The sequence below is a fragment of the Dysidea avara genome, chromosome 3 (genome assembly GCF_963678975.1).
Source record: "Dysidea avara chromosome 3, odDysAvar1.4, whole genome shotgun sequence".
Taxonomy (NCBI): domain Eukaryota; kingdom Metazoa; phylum Porifera; class Demospongiae; order Dictyoceratida; family Dysideidae; genus Dysidea; species Dysidea avara.
The window spans coordinates 9,992,439-10,001,578 of record NC_089274.1 but is presented as its reverse complement, the minus strand read 5'-3'; the positions used below and the strand labels follow the sequence as shown (position 1 = coordinate 10,001,578).

Below are 9,140 nucleotides of genomic sequence, written 5' to 3'. Positions count from 1 at the left end.
ATAAAGCATACCACGTGACTGCGTGCCGTGAGTGAAACAACTATTGAGTAGCCACACCTCTACCGCAAATACCAAGCACGTACATTCCACTTGTTAACTCTTAGCAACGCAACGCACGTGTAATTCCTGTGGTATAGGGGTAGTTATGCACGCTACAATTAAGCCAGTTCATGCAGAATTAAAGTACAGCGTAGGGCAGCTAAATGAGTACTAAATAATAAAAAAATAAAAATTGCTGATGCGAGTGGTTTCTAGATCTCTCTTCTTCTTCCCTCTTGTTCCGATTCGTTGTTGACTCGTTTTATTGCTAATTGTATGGACTAGTTCGTGAGATTTATCGTTGAGTTGTCAGTGTACCGAGATATTTGTTGATCAGTGCAATGTGTTGAGTAGCCTTGTGAAAAACATTGTATTTTTTGTTTAACCTGTCTACAAAGATTGCCCCATGCTTTACAAAGCTATGATTATCATGGTTTTGTTGACTCAAGGTTAGAGAGTATGGAAAATCGACTGTCTGCATTGTTTACTGGCGATAAACTTCCTCAGCCACAACCTGCTATACAACAGGAATGTATATCCAAACAGATTGATGACCTCTCACTAAAAATTGCTGACTTAACTGCCAAGCAACAATCATTACAGCAGTGAATTCAGATTGTAACACCAAAAATAGAAGAGTCTGCATATCATATGGAGACAGATTTGCCATTATCAACTCCCGTGACCTCTAGCAGTGCCTTTGATGTTATAGATGAGATGGCAGATAGAGATCGAAGAAAAAATAATATTGTGATGTATAATTTTCCAGAGTCTGCTGATCAAAAGACTGATATCGAGTCTTTTAAGGCCTTATGTAACACTGTGTTTAAATTGGATGTGGATCTTGGATCTATCTCGCCTAGGGCCAAAAATTGCTAATAAACATAGTCCAATTATGCTTTTAACTTTTGAAGATGGTTGGCAACAAGATTTATTTGCTTTCTCATTCCCACTTCCTGAAATGTCATGAACAGTATAATAATTTGTACCTTGTTCCCGACAGAACAGAACTTAAGCACAAAAGAGTTGTAGAGGAATTGAAGTGAAGAAAAGCTAATGGTGAAACTAACTTGATAATCCGTACTGGCGTTATTACTGAGAGACAACTCCATCTTAATAAAATGCTCAAACTACTGACACTCAACAGGCTAGTCAGTCTTCCTGATGAAAGTTTGGTTGGTACGATAGGTAGCAAAATGTTAAGAGTTTTGCCTACAAATGCCGATCAGTTTTTAAATAAACGTGATCTTCTTTCAGCTCAAATTACAGGCAATCACCCCCCTGATATAATTATTATTTCTGAAATGCTTCCCAAATCACCAAATTCTATCATTAGCTCAGCCCTGTTTGCATGCACTTCCAGGATATTTTCTTCATTTAAATTTTGATCCTGACAATTACTACCTCTCCACTTCTCATATTCTTTAAGACGCTGCAGGCCTGTCAAGTGTTCTTTAACTCATCTGATTTCAAGGATCAAGTATGGATTAGGATCCAACTCTGTGGATCTGACTTGTTATTAGTTGGCTGTATATACCGCAGTCCTACAAGTCATCTCAGTTCTAGTGTTTCATCTCTATGTGATTTGTTTACTGGATTTAACAACTATACTCACTTATTAAGTTGTGGGGATTTCAATTTTAAAGAAGTAACTTGGTCCAAACTTTCAGGTTCAACCACTAATTCTCATGTAGAACCTTTTCTTGACTCAATGAATGATCTATTTTTTGTTCCAGCATGTTAATGAGCCCACAAGAATTAGACAGGGTGAATCTCCTAGCCTAATAGATTTAGTATTTACAAATGAAGAGGACTTGGCCAGTAATTTGTCATATCTTCCACCCTTGAGAAATAGTGACCATATCTGCATACAATTTGATTTAACATGTTACTCAGAGCCCAAGAAGACAGACAATTTCAAGTATATATAACACAAGAGCAGCAAATATTGATCTAATGAAGCAAACTCTTGGTGATGTTAATTGGGTATCCATACTGGACCCCCTTGATATGAATGATGCTTGGTTGCAATTTAAGTCTATTTTTCAAAATACTATTGACCAGTGTGTTCCTACGTATAAACCCAAGGAAAAGAAAAGTCTGTATAGTAACTCTGAAGTATTTAGTTTGAAAAGGAGGAAGAATCATCTTTGGAATAGGTATATCTCAACTTGTTCTGCTGCAGATCTCTCAAATTTTAAATCACTTAATAACCAGCTTAGGAGCTTAACTCATAACCTCAGAAAAGACTATGAAAAGCGACTGTCCCAAGGTGTGAAATCTAGACCTAAAGTGTTTTGGCAATATGTTAATTCAAGGACAAAAATATGCCATAGTATTACTGCCTTACCAATTTGGCTTTATACCAGAGAGATCATGCTCCACACAATTACTTCTGTTATTGGACTACTATAACTTGTCATTAAGATAATGGATATTCTATTGATGTAATCTATTTGGACTTTCAAAAAGCCTTTGACACTGTTCCGCACCAATGTTTATTACAAAAATTAGGTATTTATGGTAATATCTTGAAAGTTTTTTTTGTCTAATAGAAAACAACGAGTTACTAAATGGTCATCAGTCTTGTTCCATACCAGTCACTATAGTGGTGTGCCCCAAGGCTCCATGCTAGGGCATGTAGCAAAGTTGCCATTATTGGCATAAAGTAGGCAGGCCAAACTTGGCAATGAAGACCTCATTTTCTTACCAAAATGGAAGCTCAAACCACAATCAATGGTTACACACACCACTATATAACTATAAAACCTGATACCTTCCAATTTGGAATAACCGTAAGATGCTTGTGAGAGAAACTGAAGCACTTACCGGGTTCCATGACAAAGCTCTCAGCTTTTTAAGTTGCCAGTTTTGGCAGCTTTTGAAGTTGCCAGTTTTTGAAGTTGCCAAAAATGGCAAAAAGTAGGTTTATTAAAACCTGCCAAAAATGGTTCTGGAACATACCTCAGTCAGTCTCTTCTAGATTTCAACCTTTGCAGATAGCTCTTGCCTCCAGCAATCTTTATGAGCCACTTCCTCTTGTTGATTATACTCATAGTGACAGGAAACAAAGATATAAGTAAGTAGAGTGTACATAAATTTATTATTATTATTTTTATAACATTTTTTTTCTATTCAACAGTAAGGAATTAGAAAAGGGAGTATCTGAGTCTACAGTACTTTTGACATCTAATTCAGGAGGCGGTACATTAAGCCAATATTTCATTTGGAAGATACCAGAAAGTTTTACGATTGAAGATGCTTTAACTACAAATCAGCAAGTCATAGAGAAGTTGAAACCTAGTCTACCAGTTTACCATACACGAGCAACGAGAAGAGAATTTATCAATGCTAATGGCCGTTTTACTGCAAACACTAATCCATATATTCTCTGTAGTATATATAAAAGTTTAATTGGTGATACTTCTAGTTCCCGCAGTACTGATGAAGCTGCTTTCGATCAACGATTAAAACAAGCTACGAGGGGTCAGCAACCAAAATGAAGATTCAGATGTGACTATTGATTTATGAGAAGCAAATGAAGGAAGAGTTGGAAAATACGTATGACACATTTTGGAGCAAATGTAATGAATATTTACAGGAATGCAGTGCTGTACCAGATAGACAGCATGGGGAAGTATGATTTATGGTTAAAGCAATATCTACTCGAGATTTAATTAGCCAAGTGTCTCAGAGATGCCCAGAGGGATGCTAAATCCCATCAGAACAATGGGTCAACTTGAACTTTTGTCCTAGAAATCCTAGAGCAAAGTCTGTTAAACATTACAGTAGTAGTGGCATAGCTAATCTTTGCTAATAATGGCAACTTTGTCATGTGGCCAATTTTGGCAGACTTAATTTTTGCTAATCATGATGGCAAATTTATTATATGTTAGGCTGTGATTTGCCAACCAGATTTTTTCATGATACATATCTATTGAACTTTAAGTTAGTACTGTATGTATGTACAAATTGAAAGGACAAAATGACTTTAAATAATGCAACTAAATTGTAATATTCTTGTCAAGTTTCATCTCAATTTCTTTAAAGCATCCAAGTTCTTTATTGCTAGGAACAATGATATCATATGCATGAAATTTTCATGAGACATGTGTGCTAACTGGCTCTTGATATGTTGTAAACCAGCATTGGCTTGCTCATTTACTTGGCTGTTTATTGTGCTTGCTATGGATGTTTTGTAAGTGTTGAGATTGTAACCTGATGAGCAACCAACATTTCCTTTCCAATGGAATTGATCTATGGCAAGCTGCGTGTGACTAAAATATGCTGGTTCTCGATTTAAGCAGTATTGATTCAGTTTGCATGCAGATGATGAGTTTTGGAGATTGATAAAATCTTGAACTGAAAATTCAAATGGATGGCGGGGAGATTCATGGGAATCCATTACTTGGTAACCATATATAGCAGATTCCATGTTGACAATAGATAGTAAAAATTCCAGGAGTTAAAACTGGGTGACTTTCTGGATATTTACGACACTCATCCACATTAGACTTTGGATGGCAGAATAGTTTCTGTGGTCTGCTAATGGAGGTAAAATTGGATAAGTGCATCTTCTTGAGGAGGTAGATAATTAGACAGGATTGGTTCTGGAATCGTGGTACTCTCAGCATACAACCAATGATGTCACCAATAAGCTGTTGCACAAGAAAGGGCATATGACTATGATTTTCCTTGTAGCACTTTGAAAGAAATGAAGATAAAATTGGAATATATCGCTGCAGAATGTTTAGTTGGTAGTAATTAGAGGAATCCAGCAAGTCTAACTGATCATTCTGAATGCACTTAAGAATTTCAAACACTTCTTTGTGATTACAATGTTGAAATATTCCACAAACTGGTGAATTATAGGCTAGTTCAACAAAAAAAATTCAGCATATAATGCTGGTGAATTGTATGGAGTAAATACAGACAATGAAGCAATGATACTTGCAAGAGGCAGGGAATCTTTATTCACTGTGTTAATCAGAATCTTGAACTCGCTGGGTGTGAGTGGGTTTGGTACCGTTAGCTTTCTGCGATCCTTGTTATAGCTACTTTATTGTTACAAAAGCTTCTACCTTGTACAGCTACACGATCACTGTGCTTACTTCTATAAAAAATGGGAAAGGACCCTCTGGTTTACAAAGAATAACGTGAAGCCCATGCAATATAGTGCTATCACAAACAACCACATCAGGTAAGTCTCCACAAGATAAGCACTTCAAAATTTCTGCAAAATTTAAATTTAATAGCCTAGAAAAGGCATCCCAAGCAGCTTGAAATAGTTTTAAAGACATCACCTTAGTGGTGTCAAGATTTTTGTGGCTACGAATAGCAGATTGATAACAAGCAGCAAGTGGGTTCTTACCTTCAATCATTGTGTGAAGGTATTGATAAAGCATGTCATAGTAAAATTATGATTATCAAGATTAAAAAGTAGATCTTCAGTGCCATCATAGTACTGCTTGCAATCACATCCAACAGCTCTGCAATAAAACAACTTTCAGTCACACAGCACAACAGAAGAAGATTTGTGAATCACCGCTTTGTTAGGAAAGAACCATCCAGTAGTAATTGGATCTTCACTGATATAAAAGTTTCCATGCTTACAAGTCTGTGTAGCTTATATTTGGGAACTAGAGCAGCTGGAAACTGTCAGTCACCTGCTTCATAAGCAGTGTGAATTAAGCGTAGATTCTCAGGTAAGGGATAATGTATTTTCTTGTGAGAAATGCACATTGCTACCTCCTCCTTGACATCAGCTAAGTAGGTCTCTTCATTAAAAATTTCTAGGGTGTCATTTGTTTTCATCCAGATGACCTTGTAGATACTAAATATGTAAACACTGTATGTACTTTGCTGATGTGTGTAGAACATATAGCCATTGTAAAAATTTTTCTCTGCTGTTTGTATCTGTTAATATTGCTTTTTAAAGTTAAGTTTACATCACTGTAACTGGCTGGTTAGGGAGAAGTAGAGTACTTCATTATTACCATAGTTGGTATTGTATTGTGTTTCAAATTTGGCAGATTTTAGGATCTTTCATTGTCAAATGTGGCAATTAGCACCAGTACTGCCCTACGTATGTGCAGGACATACCCTATTGTGTATGTGTATGTAATGCATTGAAAACCAAGTGATGTAAGGTCATTGTACTGGAACAATCCTGCAAATTGTTGCTAATATTGACATACGATTTATTGCCACTTTTGGAAATACAAAGCCACAATTAATTGTGCTATGCCATGCTATTAAAGGTGACATGGCACAATGCCAGATTTGGCTACTAATGAGAGAGTTGTCATTAAATCCCTACTTTGGCATTGAACATAAAATAATTGTTATACCATGCCAAAGTAGGGATTTCCCACTAAGCTATGCTGTAATAGCTACCATTGTTCATCTCTTGTTTCACTACTTTTCATCGCTTGGATCCCTACTTCACTTTTAAATTTATAATTTTTAATATACTAGTTCAATTTCATATCTAGCTAGTATCTAATTTTACTTTCATCAGTGGTGCAAAAATATTCTGAAAGTGAATTTAGATAATCAATACAGCCTGAGAGGCACTTTTGATTGCTAATGCAGGGCATGCTTGATCAATTAGACCAATACAATTCCATGTGGCACTGAAACCTTTGAAAAGCAATTTGAAGACTGGAGCATTGTAATTATAACAGAGGCTATATGCTATACTAAATGCTCTTGTGATGACTGTCCTATTAGAGTATATTGATGAGCTGCTCTATTAAAGTATATCTCAATCTTTATGCAAATTCAACTAGCTGAAAAGCAGTCTGACCCTGCACCACCTAATGAAGCCACCATATTTGGCTGTACAGTAGAACCTGTCTAAACTAACCATCTATATATATGTGTATATATATGAACCAAACATTTTGGCTTTTAATGGGACAGTGCATGATCAATGAGATTACTCTGTATCAATTTCTCACTTGGAAAATTTCAACCATAGATCTTTGGACAGCCTGTGACTGCAGCTATATTTTACTAATCAAGTTCAACACTGAATATACAAGAATAGTACATAATGTCCTACAAGATAAAGCCTACACATGATACAGATGCTACGTACATGTATGCAAAGCAACCAACAGTCATACCACTATCAATTACAATAGCATTACAGTATATACAAGAAATATTAGATAAATGTGTGTAATGTAATATCATCAGTCAAGCCAAGGGGTCCATACACCATTAAAATTTGAAGGGCTGGATTTAGGATCAAGAGGGGGGTTGAGCTGTTCAATATGTGTGGAATTGTAATATTCTATCCTCTCCTTTAACTGTTTAACCATGTCAGGGTGTTGGTCTGCAAGATTATTCCTCTCATTTGGATCTTTTTTAATGTTGAACAACCATGTGAAGGTTGGAGTGTATGGTGGAAGATCTATCGTTCCATTTAGATGAACCCAGCCATCAGGACACATATCACCAAACTTTGCTGGTGCTAAACTGCAGTTGGGTAGTCCAACTATAAGCTTCCAATCTCCAACCCGCATAGCAGCTTGACCCATAAATCCTTTATATGGAGGGTTTAGATTGACCAGCAATTCTTTGCGAGGAGTCTGACTGTTCATTGTGATAGCTGGCCATACATTATATCCATCTAATTTCCATTTGTTTCTGTCAAGTTCTAATCCTGCAATACCTTCTACTATTGTTGGTAGCCAGTCACTCACATGAATTAATTGATGATTATCATAGTTCAGTTTTGGTAACTTGGAGCTCCATACAAATCCTGTACCACGAACACCTCCTTCAAATACAGTAGCCTTGTTACCTCTTAATGGCCAGTTGCTGCTTCCTTCCCCTGTTTGCCCACCATTATCTGTAGTGAATAAAATTACTGTATCATCTAATAAATTCCTTTCTTGTAATCTCATAGTAATGTTGGCTATTCCTTCATCAGCAGCTCGTAACATCCCACAAAATGTACGACGCTTTTTATAAGGTATGGATTGACACACAGGGTCATCAATGTAACTTCGAGGAGCTTGTAATGGAGAATGCACTGATTGAAAAGCAGCATAAATAAAGAAAGGTCCCTCTTTACTATCATGTTTAGCAATAATTTGATCAACAGCTTTAGTAAACAAGAAGGTACTGTAACTTCCATTTTTGTCAGTTTCTGGGTTTGTATTGTTCCTGAAATCTAATCCTTTAAAGTTCTGCCCATCATCACGAATGTGAGTAAAGTAGTCTTCTGCTCCATCATAGTAACCATAGAAAGTATCAAATCCCCTGTACGTTGGAGTGTATTCCCATTTCATCATACCGAGGTGCCACTTACCCACACAATGAGTAGAGTAGCCACCTTTCTTCAACTCGTTAGCAATTGTTGTCTGATTTAATGGCAAACCAAATGGCCTTCCATTTTCGATCACTCTTCTGTCTAACCCCATGTGATAAGGATAACGACCAGACATTATAGCAGATCTCGTAGGTGAACATACTCGTTGGACATAATATTGTTGCAATCGGATTCCATCGCTGGCAAACTTATCGATGGTCGGTGTTTTAATGTCTGATCCTTTGTAGCTAAGATCGTTCCATCCCAGATCATCAATCACGAACATCAATATGTTGGGGCTTGCTGCGTAGTCACATCGCACCAAAAGAGCAAAAATGATAAAGAAATCAACAACAATCTTTCCAAGCATTTTTGATGAAGTTGCGTGTATCCATGTGGCAATTTAGTCTGGCGCCGCCAACCCTATTTTAGGCGCCTATAAGCGCTACTTTCTAGCTCTTAGCAACACTGTAGATGGAATGATGCTTCCATCCTTCAGCAAGATCTTGACAGACTATCAGAATGGGTACACATATGGCAACTTAGGTTTAATGTATCCAAATGTGTTGTAATAAGATGCACCAGATCTCAGTCACCTATCATTCATAACTATGAACTGAGCAACCATACCTTAACAATTACTGATAGACATACATACCTTGGAGTACTCTTGGATAAACATTTATCTTGGTCACCTCATGTATCCAAAATAACAGGAAAAGCATCCAGAACATTAAACTTTCTTAAGAGAAACCTAAGCAATTGTTCTACACAAAGT

The 9,140-nt window shown here is 36.8% G+C and overlaps 1 pseudogene; it reads right to left on the bottom strand.

Annotated features, from left to right (window-relative positions):
- Positions 1–7,036: 7,036 nt before the first annotated feature.
- LOC136251711 (arylsulfatase I pseudogene) lies at positions 7,037–8,754 on the bottom strand (annotated as a pseudogene).
- Between the last annotated feature and the right edge of the window lie 386 nt (positions 8,755–9,140).